Source organism: Zalophus californianus, chromosome 11, assembly GCF_009762305.2.
Source record: "Zalophus californianus isolate mZalCal1 chromosome 11, mZalCal1.pri.v2, whole genome shotgun sequence".
NCBI lineage: Eukaryota > Metazoa > Chordata > Mammalia > Carnivora > Otariidae > Zalophus > Zalophus californianus.
In genome coordinates this window covers 16,358,509-16,373,792 of record NC_045605.1, presented here as the reverse complement: position 1 = coordinate 16,373,792, position 15,284 = coordinate 16,358,509, and the positions used below count along the sequence as shown (strand labels likewise).

Genomic DNA, 15,284 nt, shown 5'->3' with positions numbered 1-15,284 from the left:
AGGTCTCAGCTGCATAGTAAGAGGTACCTGGTAAGGGCCATACAAGCCGTAGGAGTTTTCTGTAGGTTCCTGAGCCACTGGCAACATTGCCCCATATTTATTAATTAGGGACAATGGAGGCCAATTTGGGGTGACACTTGTAGAACCCAATCAGAGGCACTGAAAGCCAGAAATAATTCCAGGGCATCCAGGGCATCCCTGCTAGGAGTTCTGCTTTCCCAGTTCCCCTCCTCCTGCCCCTCCTCCCTCAGGCCTGCCTCCAGCACCCTTCTCTTCTCCTCCCCGCCCCCAGGTCCCCCCTCCACATCTGGATTCAACTAGCGAACAACAGGCTTTCTGTGAAGGCCTCCACCTTCTTCTGCCCTCTGGTTCTCCGGTTCAGAACTTTGGTTCTCACGGGGGTGGATGTGGGGAGAAGGGGTCTGGAGAGCCGAGAGATCTCTTTTCCCAAACCTCCAGAGTTGGGGTAAAACCTGCACCAGGCCCCTATCCCTCCCTGTGGTCCGGATTCTGACCATTCCCTGGGGCCCCGGGTTCACCAAGGAGCCCGGAGCCCTAGTTCAGAGCTGGGGCTGGCAGGCTGCAGACATGACGAGGAGACATCAGTCCCCCCACCCCCAGCCTTCACCCCAATCCCAGGCCTGGGAGCAAAGCCACCCCTCCCTGCCAGAGAAGTCCTGCTGGGCTCCTGGAGGCCAGGCGGGAAATTGGAATGTGGCAGTCACAGTTGAAGGCAGCTGTAACTGTCATTAAAGGGACATCAACCCCACCGCAGGAGGATGCTATAAATCCAGGGAAAGGGGGCATTCATCCAGGGAGAACCACAGAAGCAAAGAAAAAAACCTCATAAATAGAGGAGACGTGGTTTCTGGAACTAATGGCAGGCCCTGCCCGGGGCCTCGGAGCCAGGGGTGGGGAGGCACTCCAGGCTCAGGGAGTGGGGTGGAGGTCCTGGGCAGGCTCGGGTCTAGCCAAGTGTAAGGGCACAGCCAAAGCCCTCCCTCTGGTTGATTCTACTCTGCTCTTGTTGCACATTCTCGGGCCAGGCCTGGCGCTGGGAGCAGAGCTGGCTTATGTCCCGGCGGGGGTGGGGGGGGGAAGGGGGGGGCATTGGGGACAGATCACCATTCATGGGCTTTCTCAAGGGTAAGAGGAGCAGGTGGCATTGGCCATTAGAATTATTTCATGGGAGAAGTAAGCTGTGGGTCAAACTCTGGGCTTACGGCTGGCCACCGGGCTGCAAATCCTGACCCGGCTACTTGCCGTAGATCTTGGGAGGGCCAGGGCACCTTTGGAAGCGTATTCCTTTCATCAGGACAATGGGAATGGTCACCCTGCCACACAGCCTCAGTGTAGGTCAGCAAGTGGCGGTGTGTGGCAGTCTGAAGGTGCTGTTTGTCGAATGACTAAATGGATTGACAAATCCCTGTAAGCCAAGAGGCTGGGATTTCTTTCAGATCCATTCCCTTCTGCCTGAGTCTAGTTCCGCCAGCAATTTGCTGAGACCCTTGGGCAAGGGAATAACTTTGGTTCTTTTTTTTTTTTCCCCCAGGGCTTTGGGTTTTTCCCCTGGGATATGAAGCCATTGTAGGAGGTCGACTCTGGTGTGGATGGTATTGCATACAGTAGAATCATGACCCCTTTGCCTTGGGGTCTGTGGAACAGCCCAGGTCTTGAGATCCCTAGGAATAATGGGCTTCATTCCAGAACCTTCCTCTGGAATCCTTCTGGACTCCCTCCTCACCACCCACACCAGGACACTCTGAGGGGAGGCCACAACCACCTTTGCTCTGTAAGACTCCCTGACAGTGATGCTGGTGGCCTCTCATGCTCACCTGAGGTGGAATGAAGGAGAAAGAGTGGGCTGGGGGAATTCCTGCCTGCTCTTCTTTCATGGAAGTCAGAATGACCTGGAGGGCCCATTAAATTACAGGGGGGAGACGGGGTGCCACCAGAGTTCTGTTTCAGCAGGTCTGAGGTGGGGCCCGAGAAGGGAAGTGCATTTCTAATCAGTTCTCAGGTGATGCTGACCCTGTGGCCAGACGGGTCTTGCCAGAATTCAGGCTCCCTTTCCTCCGTGACTACAGTTCAGGCAAATAGAAGGCTGAGGCCAACTCCAAGCTTCGAGTGCTCCCACTTCCAAGTCACCTGGGAGCCTCAGAGCCAGCGTCCACAGGTGCACAAGGAGCTGGTTGGTCTGGGGCCTTAGTGGTACACCGTTTCTGAACCTCCCCCGCACCCCCGCCCAGCTCCCTGGCCACAGAGGGTGCTGGTGTTGCAAGTTCAGTTTCCTTGGAGGGCCTCCCTCCCTCCCACCAAAAAGCGTTAGTGTAAAAGGGGGTAAGGAGAGGAAAAAAGCAGGAATTAAATTGGGCGAAATGGTCTAGACCAGCAGTTCGGGACAATGAGCCGAAAGGAAAGGCAGGACAGCCAGGCTTCTGAAGTACCCAGAAATGACGCTGGGCTAGAGGAAGGAAGGATGATTCATGTCTTTGGAGGGCCAGACAGACACGGAGTGGGTACAGTCAGCCCCGCTGATTTAAAGGGTGATTCTGGGGCACATCTCACTCCCAGGGAGGGAGGCTGATGGTGGAAGAATGTGGCCGCTGAGACTTCCTGAGAGTCAGGAGCAGGGGTGGGGAGGGGAGTGGGCCAGGAGGGCCACTGGCTTCACCAGCAGGACACGGCTCACCAACACAAGGTGCTCATGGGAAGCACCCCAGTGCACCCCATCTGCTGTCTCCTTTCCGGGCACCCGCACTACTGTTCTTCAACCTCTCGAGAAAGCCAGGCCTGAGACCGAAGCCCCCTCCAAGGACAGTGTCCAGGGGCTCAGGGCCTGCTGCCTGCACACCGCACCCACTTCCGGCGGCTTTGTCACTGGGCCTGGACCAGAGCATTCCAGGCCGTCTGGGGGGCACCACGGCTATGGTGGTCCATTTTCCTCACCTCACGAAATGACACACAGCCTGCCACAGGAAGGGATGAGCTTACGGAGGCACAAGAAAGAATAACTGGAGTGAGGACTGCACTGGGCTCTATGCTCAGTGTGGAGTCCGCTTGGGATTCTCTCTCTCCCTCGGCCCTCCCTACCCTTTAAAAAAAGGGAGGGGTAAGGAGGGGGCTCTCTAAGGAAGAATTGGGCCCAAATAGGAATGACGGTCTCCTCATTCCCAGTCGGCCTCTCTGCTATAAGGGAATCCAACACCCTCTTGGGAACTGGCATTAGGCCTGGGGTAGGAGAAGAGAGGTGGGAGATTGTAGTAGTGGGAGCGGGGGCCCAGGGCCCAGAGCCCCCATCAGGCTGGAGGCTCTCATTGGGAAGCTCACAGCTCTGTGCCTGCAGAACCGCCTCAGCTGGAGGGAGGGAGGGGGCTGCACTGCCCAAGGTTCCGACCCCTTCTGAGGTGGGAGGTGGGACAGTCAATAATGGATAATAAATCTATGAAATAAACATTTTTGTTATTTTAGTGTTGAGGAAAGTTTAAAGAAGTTGTCAAGACTGAATAGGACCTGGCAAAGCTGGGACTCTCATCCAGATCCACGGTGACTTGCAGGATGCTCTCTGCCCACTGGATGGAATGTGGAGGAGACCCTTGACCCTGACCTGTGGGGTCTATAGTGGAAAAGAGCTGACTGGCCAAAGACCATGTTCAGGTAGGGATGCGAAACCCCCTGAGAGGGGCACTCATACCTCAGGTGCAGGTGCAGGTGAGGGGAGCAGAGAGGGAAGAAGAGCAACGGCCTGTGGCAGGCTCTGACGGTCAAGGCGGCTCTGGTGGGGGAAGAGCTCAGGCTGACCGCGGGGTCTGGAACCGGAGCTGCCAACACCTCCAGCCCCGGCAAGCGGCAGCCACAGCCGCAAGTCCTGAATCTTCTCTTACCGGCCTGTGTGGTGGGGACTGCTGGCTCTCCATCTCCCCTGGGCATACAAAGAAGGCTCACCCATGCTCCAGCTGGTTGGCAAGACCCAGGCCCGACCCTGTCCCAGGGAAGGGAAAGGGACTCTGAGGCATCTCCGGCCCTCACGCAGCTGAGCACGCGTCCCCTTGCCTGGACTCTGGGGCCTGATCCGGTTGTAGTCAGGGAGGCAAGGGGGAGTTCAAAGTCAGTTTGCTGCCGAAGCAAAAACCCCGTCTTACAGATTTTCCCTTATCAGGCCCCAACGCCCGGAACATTCTGGAGATGACAATGGAAAGCGGACCCTTCCTGAGCTTTTGTCTCTTGAGGCCCGGATCCAGTTCCCGAGGGACGCCTAAGGCTAGAGCTCTCCGCCTGAGGGGTGATGGCCCTGGAATGGCTCGTGGGGAAGAGTAGCAGACAGTGCCCTGGTCCTGGTGGGTTTTCTTAGCACAAATTGGCATCCCCTGTCAAGCTTTGGCATCACTTTGCAAAGTGGCTCATTTGAGCCCTCCTTGTCCCCTGAAGATTCTGAAAACATATTTACAGTTCATGTAAGTAGAAACAAAAACAACTCTTCTCTCTTCTCCTTTTAAACAGGTCCTTCCCCTGTGAGCATGAGCTATAGACAATGCAACCTTGCCCACGAAAGTTAAGAGGCAGGTGTCTGAAAGTAGCACCTGCTCAATACAGCCTCAGGAATCAGAAGTCTCTGTTCCTTGACACACTCAGCCAGAAATTCCCCTCACCTCAGTAACTGAGATTGAGTGCCTTGACATGAAATGGCAGCCCGGGTCAGGAGCTGGGGAGCGGGGTTTGCATGCAGGAGGCCTTTACCCAGAAAGGAACAGCAGTAGGCCCTTTTCCAGGGCTGGGCCCTGCTTTGCTCACCTGGTGGGGAATGTTCTTTCAGCCACAAAGGAGGTAACTCCATGACTGCTGTCTATTTCTTTTCTTTTCTTTTCTTTTTAAGGTCTTTGTGAGAAAAATCCTGTGGTTCCATTTGTTTTCTCTGAGTGGTTTGTTAGTTGAGGTGTTTGCATGCTAAGCAACACACACTAATATTTTCCTCCTTAGCAAAACATTAATTATCGCACCCGGTAACCTTTCTCGCAGGCATTTTTTTCTTTACCACCCCCTAAGCTGTGGGGCACCAAGCAATTTCTGTATTTCCCATCATCTCTGCAAGCCGACTGCCGTGTCGAAGGAGAGAGCTGTCCCACCTGGCTGGGTGCAGGTCCTCCTCCATGCCCCTCAGCGCCCAATGCGGGCTGCTCTCCCAGCAGTGCTTACCCTGGTGAGCACCAGCTGTTTACCTCTCTCGTTCCCCACGGGGCTGTGAACACGCTCTGGATTCCCAACCCCCAGAACTGCGCCGGGCACGTAGTAGCAGCTCTACAAAGGTTTGCTGCCGTAGCAGGTGTATGAATGACGCGGAAGGTGGTGCCGAAGAAAGGACGAAGGGCCGGGTCACACCTGAGCCTCCCCTGGGGGCACCCCCATCCCCCATCTCTTACCTCTCTGTATAAGAGGCAGTTGTAGGCTCAGTTTGGGTCCTTTGCTCTTCCTAGCACTTGGTGAGTCCAGGCTCTGTGCCCATCTGTAGCCAGCAGCCAGCAGGTGGAGGGTTCATGGGCAGCCCAGATACCACCCTCCCTTCCCCATCCTCCTTTCGGCTGAGAGTTCAGACAAGGCAGAAGGGAGAATTCAGACCCTGGAGTCTGGGGATGGAGGGACCAGGGAGCAAGTGCAGAGCTTAGCGATCCTTGGCATCAGCTCCTTCTTTCCTGGTTTAAAGATTAGACACCTAAGGCCCAGCCAGCTGAGCTGAGATGTCTGGTTCAAGGCCACCTAGCTGGGGAGTGATGGAGCTGGCAATCGGGCCTCCTAATTAAGCCTCTTAATTAATCCTGAGTGTGGGGCCTTTCTAGTCCCTCCTGCTGCTACTTCCCTGCTGTGAGTGACCTCTTTCCCAGGTGAGCAGCACAAACTCCTATCTCCCACCTTATTTGATCCCCATGGCTTCTCTCTGAAGCAGGCAGACTGGTAATGGGTGTCTCTGTTTTACAGATGAGGGGACTGCGGTGCAGAGGGCGGGAGTGACCTCTCTGAGGAAGCCGAGCTGGCCGGTGGCCGAGGCGGGGCTGACATTTGGTTCTCAGAGTCCAGAGCGTGTGCCCCCACCCCCACTCTGTCTCTCTGATCCGTCCCTTCTGCTGCTCTACCCTTCCCTCCGGGAGCCCGGAGGCATCTGACTTAAGCTAGCTCCAAGGGACATGGGAGATGCTCTGCTCCAATAGGGTGCCCCTGGGAACACAGGGCTCTGCCCGCCCCCTCCCCGCCCCCCAGCCTCTCTAGGGTTTCTGGAGCTCCCTGCTCCGGGACTGGGAGTCTTCAGATGGCTCCAGCTGGGATGGCGGGTCTATCAGGGAGCTCAGCACACACCACACAGCGGGCTAACGTGCTCGATGCTGGGGAGTGCCCACCTGCCCCTCCAGGCCTTCTTGGGTGGTGTTTGCTGAGATAAAGCCTCCCTCCAAAGGGACAAATTTTAAAAAGGGAAACCTCCCCCCAGCATCCCACCTCGGGAAAGCAGACAGGTAAGCTGGCTCACAAAAGACTTTTCCTTCACCTCCCACCTACCCTTGGGCCCTGAACTTGAGTGGGCTGTTCCCTAGCAGCAGTGAGCCCTGGCCACTGGCTTAGTCCACACTCAAAAGAGGGGCAGGGGTGCTCCCAGGACAGGGTGAGTGATTAAGACACTTCCCTTTTGGGCACGTTGCACCCACACTCCTCATGTGCTCTAGATAAAGGCACCCATGTGGCTCTCCATATAAATGTGTTTTCTCCAAGATAAGACTTTTGCCTCATAACTTGCCTCCATCTAAGATTGGTTCTTGTCAGCTGGTCTCAGGGTGAAGCTAAGGAGAGAAGATTATCGGAGTTAGTCTTGTCTATTGAGGATCTGTTTCTGCCTGGCCCACCCCTATAATGTCAGCCATAATGCTATACAATAGGTTTGTATATAAACTAATGCGAAAGTTCATATATTTCTTGAATCCTGTTACTATATAGCTTACCTACCAATCAGCCACCTCTGAAACCCAGATGCCCCAAATCAAAGGAATTTTACACTTTCAGTAGCTGGCCCAGGGACCTGTTGGTCTGTTCACATCAGTGCCCTGCTCGCAAACCCAGGGGTTCCCCATTAGCCCTGTGCTCGGAGGCCCCCTTCCTCAGCCTGGCCCTCAAAGCTTGGCCCCACCCTCCTCCTGCCAGGCTGACCTCCATGTCCCCAGGCCCTGGCATACGAGGCTCTCTCCCTCCCTTTCTACCTTCCTTCCTTCCACTGTTTAAAGAGCCCCAGACCCTGTTCTAAGTGAGGTGGACTTGCTTTCCCTTAGCTCACGTAGCAGGGGTGGAGCCAGATACAAACAGATATTCAAATAAGCAAGGTAAATTCAGGTAAGTGAGTACGGTGAAAAGGGTGATGCCGGGTGGGAGCGAGGCCCAGTTCTTCACCCTAGCCCCAAGACGTCACAGGTGAGGGTGGCCCAGAAAGCCTGCCCACATCCACCTCCAGACTGTATCTGCCTTCTGGCCGGGCACTCAGTGGCTCTCAGACTGACGAGTCCTGTTGGGCAGCTGAGCTATGAGCTCCCTGAGGGTAGAGAAATCATCTCCCCCAGCTCTGTGCCTTTCACTTGCCCAGCACATGCCAAGCGTGGAGGAACTGCTGGGAAAATGCACAAGGATCTCTTGGACCACAGAGCCTAGAGCACAGAGGGCCCAGCCCCCAGTCATTGGCTGAGAAGAGGGCCCCCTCTGTCCCCGAGGGAGGAGGGAGGAGCACATTTACATGGGAACTTTCACCCCCGGGGGTGGGGGATTTAAACCAATCCAAGTAATTTTCAGACAGGAACAAGTCAAATTCTTTTAAACTTTTTTGAATAGTTTGCTTTGACAAGGAGCCTAAGAAGAGTATCATGCCTATTCCTTGGCTTGGAAAGGCCTGGAACTATGCATGGGAGTGGGGGGGAATTTTTCCTGGTATATGTACTTGGATGAAGAGTAGGGGCTGGGTGTGTGGGATCACTGTGTGCTGGGGGTGGGGGTGCACTTTGCCAGAGTATATTGTTGAGTCTGTGTGTGGTGGGAATGTTTGTGTGGTATCTGTGACAGTGTCTGAAATATTGGCATAGGATGTGTGTGTGTGTGAGTGTGTGGTGATGGCACGTGTGTGAGTGTGTGGTGATGGCGTGTGTGTGGGGGGGGTGATGGTGTGTGTGTGTGGTGATGGTGTGTGTGTGTGAGTGTGGTGATGGCACGTGTGAGTGTGTGGTGATGGTGTGTGTGTGGTGATGTGTGTGTGGTGATGGCGTGTGTGTGTGAGTATGGTGATGATGATGATGTGTGTGTATGTGTGGTGATGGCGTGTGTGTGTGAGCGTGTGTGTGTGTGGTGATGGCGTGTGTGTGTGTGTGGTGATGGTGTACGTGTGTGTGTGGTGATGGCGTGTGTGTGTGTGGTGAGGACGTGTGTGTGTGTGTGTTGATGGCGTGTGTGAGTGTGTGGTGATGGCATGCGCGCATGTGTGTGTGTGGTGACGGTGTGTGTGTGTGAATGTGTGGTGATGCGTGTGTGTGTGGTGATGGCATGTGTGTGTGTGTATGGTGATGGCATTTGTGTGTGAATATGGTGATGGCGTGTGTGTGTGTGGTGATGGCGTGTGTGTGTGTGTGGTGATGGCGTGCGTGTGTGTGTGTGTGGTGATTGTGTGTGTGAGTGTGTGTGGTGGTGGCGTGTGTGTGTGTGTGTGGTGATGGTGTGTGTGTGAGTGTGGTGATGGCATGTGTGTGTGAGTGTGTGGTGATGGTGTGTGTGTGGTGATGATGTATGTGTGGTGGTGACATGTGTGTGTGAGTATGGTGATGATGATGGCGTGTGTGTGTGAGTGTGGTGATGGCATGTGTGTGTGGTGATGATGTGTATGTGTGTGTGGTGATGCCATGTGTATGTGTGTGTGGTGATGGCATGTGAGTATGTGTGGTGAGGACGTGTGTGTGTGGTGATGGCGTGTGTGTGTGTGGTGTTGACGTGTGTGTGTGAGTGTGTGTGTGGTGATGGCATGTGTGAGTGTGTGTGTGGGGTGATGGCGTGCGTGTGTGTGTGTGGTGGCGTATGTGTGAGTGTGTATGGTGATGGCGTGTGTGTGTGTGGTAATTGTGTGTGTGAGTGTGTGTGGTGATTGTGTGTGGTGGTGGCATGTGTGTGTGTGTGGTGATGGTGTGTGTGTGAGTGTGGTGATGGCATGTGTGTGTGAGTGTGTGGTGATGGTGTGTGTGTGGTGATGATGTGTGTGTGGTGGTGACGTGTGTGTGAGTATGGTGATGATGGTGTGTGTGTGTGTGTGTGTGGTGATGACGTGTGTGTGTGGTGATGATGTGTATGTGTGTTTGGTGATGGCATGTGTGTGTGTGTGTGTGTGGTGATGGCATGTGTGTGTGTGTGTGTGGTGATGGCATGTGAGTATGTGTGGTGAGGATGTGTGTGTGTGTGGTGATGGCGTGTGTGTGTGTGGTGTTGACGTGTGTGTGAGTGTGTGTGTGGTGATGGCGTGCGTGTGTGTGTGGTGATGGCAGGTGTGTGTGGTGATGGCGTGTGTGTGTGTGTGGTGATGGCATGTGTGTGTGTGTGGTGATGACGTGTGTGTGTGAGTGTGTGTGGTGATGGTGTTTGTGTGTGTGTGTGGTGATGCGTGAGTGTGTGTGTGTGGTGGCATATGTGTGAGTGTGTGTGGTGATGGCGTGTGTGTGTGGTGATGGTGTGTGTGTGTGTGGTGGCGTGTGTGTGTGGTGAGAACGTGTGTGGTGTGAGTGTGTGGTGATGGCGTGTGTGTGTGTGGTGATGGCATGTGTGTGTGTGCGTGGTGTATGTGTGAGTGTGTGTGGTGATGCGTGTGTGTGTGAATGTGTGGTGATGCGTGTGTGTGTGTGGTGATGGCGTGTGTGTGTGTGGTGATGGCGAGTGTGTGTGTGAATGTGTGGTGATGCGTGTGTGTGTGTGGTGGTGGCGTGTGTGTGTGTGGTGATGACGTGTGTGTGTGATGGTGTGTGTGTGTGTGGTGGTGTGTGTGTGTGTGTGTGTGTGTGTGTGTGGTGATGGTGTGCATGTGTGTGTGGTGATGGCGTGTGTGTGTGTGTGGTGATGTGTGTGTGTGTGTGTGGTGATTGTGTGTGTGAGTGTGTGTGGTGGTGGCGTGCGTGTGGCTGGGTGTGCGGGGGCAGTGCGGCGGTGGCTGGTGCGCATGCGTGTGTCCGCTGTCCCCGTTGGCGCGCTGCCTGTGCTGTGGAGGGTACGGAGGGGTGCTCCTGTGATCTTCCAGAAGGCAGTGGGGCGCTTGCCCGGGACTCTGCACCCCCACAGAGAGAGGGCCGGGGAGGGGGAGCAGTGGTGGGCTGGGCTCCTGGGGGCCCTGGCAGCTGGGACTTCACGCTCCTGGGCGGTAGCTGGGGCTTTATTAAGGCTTGGAAGCCACCAGAGCCCGCCCCTCTCTGCTGGCCTTTTGGGGGATACCCTGGGCTCTTCAGCTTTCCTTGGATTTATGATCTCTTCGGTTTGAATCCCTGTCCTCAAGCACCATCCCTACTCCCTATCCTACTGCCCAGAGCAGACAGCAGAATATTTCTGTTTCCTCTGGAAAAATCCTGGGAGGTCTGTTTATGGCTGCAGCCGAAGCGGCACGCACATCTGTGCCGGGTAGCTGGGACAGCTGGAAACCCAGGAACTGGAGTTTTCTGGAATTTGGAGCTTACTGGTGCTTCCCTATCGGTGCACGACTGTCACATCGCATGCAGTGGGCTCTTCCTAGAGACGGCCCTTTGCTGCTCCCGGTGTGCACGCACCCACATATGCAGATCCACTCTTGGAGCCAACATTGCGGTTGACATACAGAGGCAGGCCCAGGACGCACAAGCGCACAGGTGTGCCAGCACACTGGGAGAACACTCTCAAGCAGGGCTCCTCAGGAGAGGCCCACTTACACACACAGGGCTGGCACCCTGGGGCCTGACACGCGCGTGTGACGCCTCTACCCGCAGAGACGCAGGACAACAGATGCTGATTCAGCACACCCACACACGGACGCGCAGTGCACGCAGAAGGTGTGATTCACTTTCAGCCTCCTACGGAAACCCACCCCGAGCCAGTCTCAGCGGCAGGCAACACCTGCCCTTTCAGCTAACAGGCTAGGCCTGCCCTCCCCTGGAAGAGCCAGGTACTTTCTCGAGCCTGGGAATGCCCCGGTCCTTCCCCATCCTCTAGCTCTTTCCCCGATAGAGGCTGCCCCTCACCTCCTCTTTGGCTCTGGGCACCCTGGATCTCCTCCTCCTCGGGTCAGCCGGAGCTGCCCTCAGCCCCTGTGTGCCCCGGGCCCTCGGTGGTCTCCTTGCAAAGGACGGGGGAACCGGGGGGGGCTGCCGGGGCCCTTCTGCTCTGACACTCTGGACCCTCTCAGCCTGTTTCTCTAGGGCTGACTGGGCCAGGCCCAGGCTACTCTCCTTCCTGGTCCCAGTGCTCAGGCCATCTGGGGAGGCAGAACTGCCAGGTTCTTGGGAGTATCAGAGGCAGGGCCCGTGCGGAGCAAACTGGGGACAGGGAAGGGGTCAGTGCTCCAGGAGCTGGCCGGGCAGGCAGAGGAGGGCCACTATGTGCTGGGATGCTAGGAGCCGGGGCTACATGTGCCAGGGGGCCGGGGGCTGGGGGGTGGGTGCTGAAACAGGAGGAAGCTGCCCAGCGGTGCAAGGGTTAACCTGGGCCTTGGTGGAAGGGGCCAGCCAGCCCTGCTGCTGGGCCTTGAGACTGTTTTCCAACAGTCCTGAAGGAGAGCTAGGAGAGGGGCCGGCCTGAGTGAGCACTCTGAGTCAGCGCGGGCCCCCGTTCCTGGTGAGCCCCCAGAGCGCTGCCTGTCTTCTGCTCACTCTTCAGCCTCCCGCGACTCTGGGCCCCTCGTCTCTGCTTTTGCTTCTCACGACAGCCTATGCCAGACACCCTGGTGGGCTGAGCTGGGACCCAAGTGCCTCCCCAGGGCCCCCACCCACCGCGGGACCCTTCTGTAAGGCAGAGTTCCCAAGGACCCCCTATTCTGACCTGTCTCTTCCGTTCCTGCACCCTCTATCTCTCCAGGAGCTTCGCGGGTTCATCTCTCCAGCCTTCCCCTTCCCCCTGCTAGAACCACATCTGTCCCCATTGCTGACCCCTCCTTCTGCCCCTTTCATTCCTTCAGGCCTCCTCTTGGATCTGCAGTTGCTGCCTCTTCTCTGTTAGCCAAACCAGGCCTCCCAGATTCCAGCAAAGCCCCCCCCCCCCCCCCCCCCCCCCCCCCCCCCCCCCCCCCCCCACCCCCCCCCCCCGCCACAAGTCAGGATAGGAATTTGCTCTTTAGGGCAGATGGGGGTGGGGGAGGGGAGCAGGCAGAGGAATGGGGACAGGGTACGTGGGAAAGAGAAAGTGGAGAGAAGCAAAGGACCTGACTTTTTTACTTGGGCCTAGGAGGGAAGGAGGGGCCCATTTGGTGCTGTGGCAGGATGCCCAGTGGGTGGGTGGCCAGGGGAGCAGGTGTGGAGGGAGCAGAGACGGAGCTGTGCTACCCAAGTGCCCCTCCATTTTAAGGCCCCACCTGGCCCACGTGAGGACATGACCTATAAACAGGCCTCTCCAGCCATGTGTTCCCAAACTCCTGATCTTTTCAAGCCAGACCAGGATGCTCCAGAGCTCCTGGTGTGGGGGGTCCTGGGCCTGGGGTGCTCTTTAGCCCCCCATCTGTACACAGGGCTATCTTGGTGGCCTCCAGGTCCGAAGGAATGTCCAACCTCGTGGGCCTTCCCAATCCCCCTTGGGGCCCTCCCTCTGCCTGCAAGCGCAGGCTGCACACAGACCCCACTCCTCTCTCCCTGCTCCCACATGGCAGCCATTCTCAGCTTCCTGTCCATATTCGACAGACAATCATGGGGGTTTATAACCTAATCATGGTTGGAAACCCCCTCAGAACTCCACTGGAAACCTCCAGGTATACTCCATCCTTCATTTCATATTCATGAGATCCAGGGCAAGTCTCTGTAAGGCTTTGCACCTCAGTTTTTCTTTCTCTCTTTCTCTCTTTCTTTTGTTCGTTCTTTCGTTTGTTCTTTCTTTTCTTTCGTTCTTTCTTTCTTTCAGATTTTGTTTATTTATTTGAGAGAGAGAGAGTGGGAGCAAGCTCGTGCAAGCAGGAGGAGGGGGAGAGGGAGAGGGAGAGGGAGAACGTCAACCAGCCCCCCTCTGAGTGCAGAGCCCAACACGGGGCCTGATCCCATGACCCTGAGATCATGACCTGAGCAGAAACCAAGAGTCAGGCACTTAACCGACTAAGCCACCCAGGCGCCCCTGCACCTCAGTTTCTCAAGTGCAAACTAGAGTTTGCATTTAGCTGCCCCTCCCCCTCAGGAGGACAGTTATGAGGTCAGCATCTGCTGAGAACCCAGCCCAGGGCCCAATAGCAGGCGGCCTTGCTAAACATTAGTTCCTTTCTCCTCGGCGCATTTCACTCTTCCAACGCTATTTAAGCCAGAGAGCAAGCTGACCCTATTGCCCTGGGACAAAGGAACGATGGCCTTGATTCAAGGGCAAAGCACAGGAGTTTTTGATTAACTCAGGAACACCATTGACTTCCAGCAGCCCAGCTGCTGTGGGGTGGGGTGGGTTAGGGAGGGGAGGTGGCCAAGGGAAAATGCTGGAAGGACAGGGGGAAATACAGAAATCCACAGGAGACCTGAGGGCAGGGAATGCGGAGGCCAAGGCCTTCTCCAGTCTGGACAGAAAAGTCTGAGGCCCTCCACTAGCCAGCCGCGGGTCTGTCTCGGAGCCCCTGGGAGAAGGCCTTGGATGCCCCCGCCTCTGCCCCCGTCTTCCCCTCCCGTTCCTGAATGCGTCAGTTGTCTTTCTTTCCTGAGCAAGGTCATCCTGGCTTTGGAGGGGAGGGGCTGCTCACCCTCTGGGTCAGTGCCCCCGTGTATGGGGAGCACTGGGGGTGGGGAGGGGTGGGGTGGGGTGGAGGCCCTCCTCTGCCTCTAGGCCAAAGGACTGCCAACCTGCCGCAGGGGAAGGGCCAACTCTGCACTGTCCTTGAGACCTAACGTTCCACCTGGTAGCCTGGTCCAGCACAGTCCTCCTGATTTACCAACTTGAATCCTTCCCTCAAATCCAGTGAAATTCTTCAGGTTTCGAGGAGCTATTCATGACATCAAGTAAGCAGTTTGTTTCCCCCCCCCCCGAGAATAAAGCAAACTCGGGGAAGATCCTAGCCTGCTTGTTTCCACCCTCTTACACCAGCTCTAGGCCCTCCCAGCCTCCTCCCCACCCAGCCACATGGGAAAATCCCCAGTTAGCCCTTCCAGTCATGTGAACGAGGCCACGATTCAAAGGCAGTGGGCAAGAAGGAGGCCACACGGAGCCTCCAGAAAGAACCAGCCCTTTGTGCTAGACTGGGGTCCGTGGGGGATGAGTGCATTTTTGGCGTATTTAGAAAGATTTCTTTTTTATAATGAGCAGCAGAGGAGGAAAGGGGAGGGAGAGAGAGGCCTAAGGCAGGACTTGGGAGAAGAGAGGGCCGGGAGGGAGGTGGAACAATGTCAGGGGAGCTAAGGGCCAGAAATGCGGACAGAGGGGGGAAAGGGCAGTTCTTGGGATGGACGGGAATGCTGATGGCGCTGGATAGAGGGCCGAGGAAGAGGAAGGTGCTCCTTTGTGTGGAGGCAGGGGCTGGATGAAACAAAGTGGCAGGAAAGGATCTTACTTCCATTTTACACGTGGGAAACCCGCCTCAAAGGGACGCCCGGTGACACCAACCAAGGCTGACTGAGCTCTCCTGCACGCCGGGTGCTGTGCTGGGTGCTTCGCCAGCCCTGCCTCAGCCAACCCTCACGACTAGCCAAGGGGGTCCAGGCTGTCATTATCCCCTAGAGACCACTCTCGATCCTGCAGAGCCACACCTGGGTCCTTCCTTCTGGGTCAGTTCAGAAGGTCCCACACAGACTTTGATAGAACACATTTCCCATCTGACTCCTTTTGAGAAGTGACAGACGTTGTTTTTCTTTCTTTGAATGCTGTGCCCTCAAGGGCCTAAGAAGCACCTCTCCCCCTGAGTTCTCTGGAGACCAGACAGGAACAGGGGTCCTCAGAACCCCTGCCCTCGTGACCTCACCCTCTCGGGGTCCCTGGTTTTCACTTGGCTTGCTGCACCTCCAGTCCTGTTTACATACTTGTTTCACCCAGGGATCGCCTTGACTGGCCTCTGGAAGCCTGACACACCTGGCCTTGCGTGGGCCACAGCTGAATGATGGTCCAGG

At 56.2% G+C, this 15,284-nt stretch overlaps 1 long non-coding RNA gene across 2 annotated transcripts; it reads left to right on the top strand.

The window, feature by feature from the left end:
- Window positions 1-1,736: 1,736 nt before the first annotated feature.
- On the top strand, window positions 1,737-6,270 carry LOC113915332. Of its 2 annotated transcripts, none has more exons than XR_003517623.1 (4): window positions 1,737-1,792; window positions 3,472-3,657; window positions 4,160-4,454; window positions 5,971-6,270. It is a non-coding gene; the product is annotated as an uncharacterized LOC113915332 (long non-coding RNA). The 2 variants fall into 2 exon arrangements; XR_003517622.1 differs by lacking the exon at window positions 5,971-6,270 and adding an exon at window positions 4,501-4,788 and having other exon boundaries at window positions 4,160-4,337.
- Window positions 6,271-15,284: the final 9,014 nt, after the last annotated feature.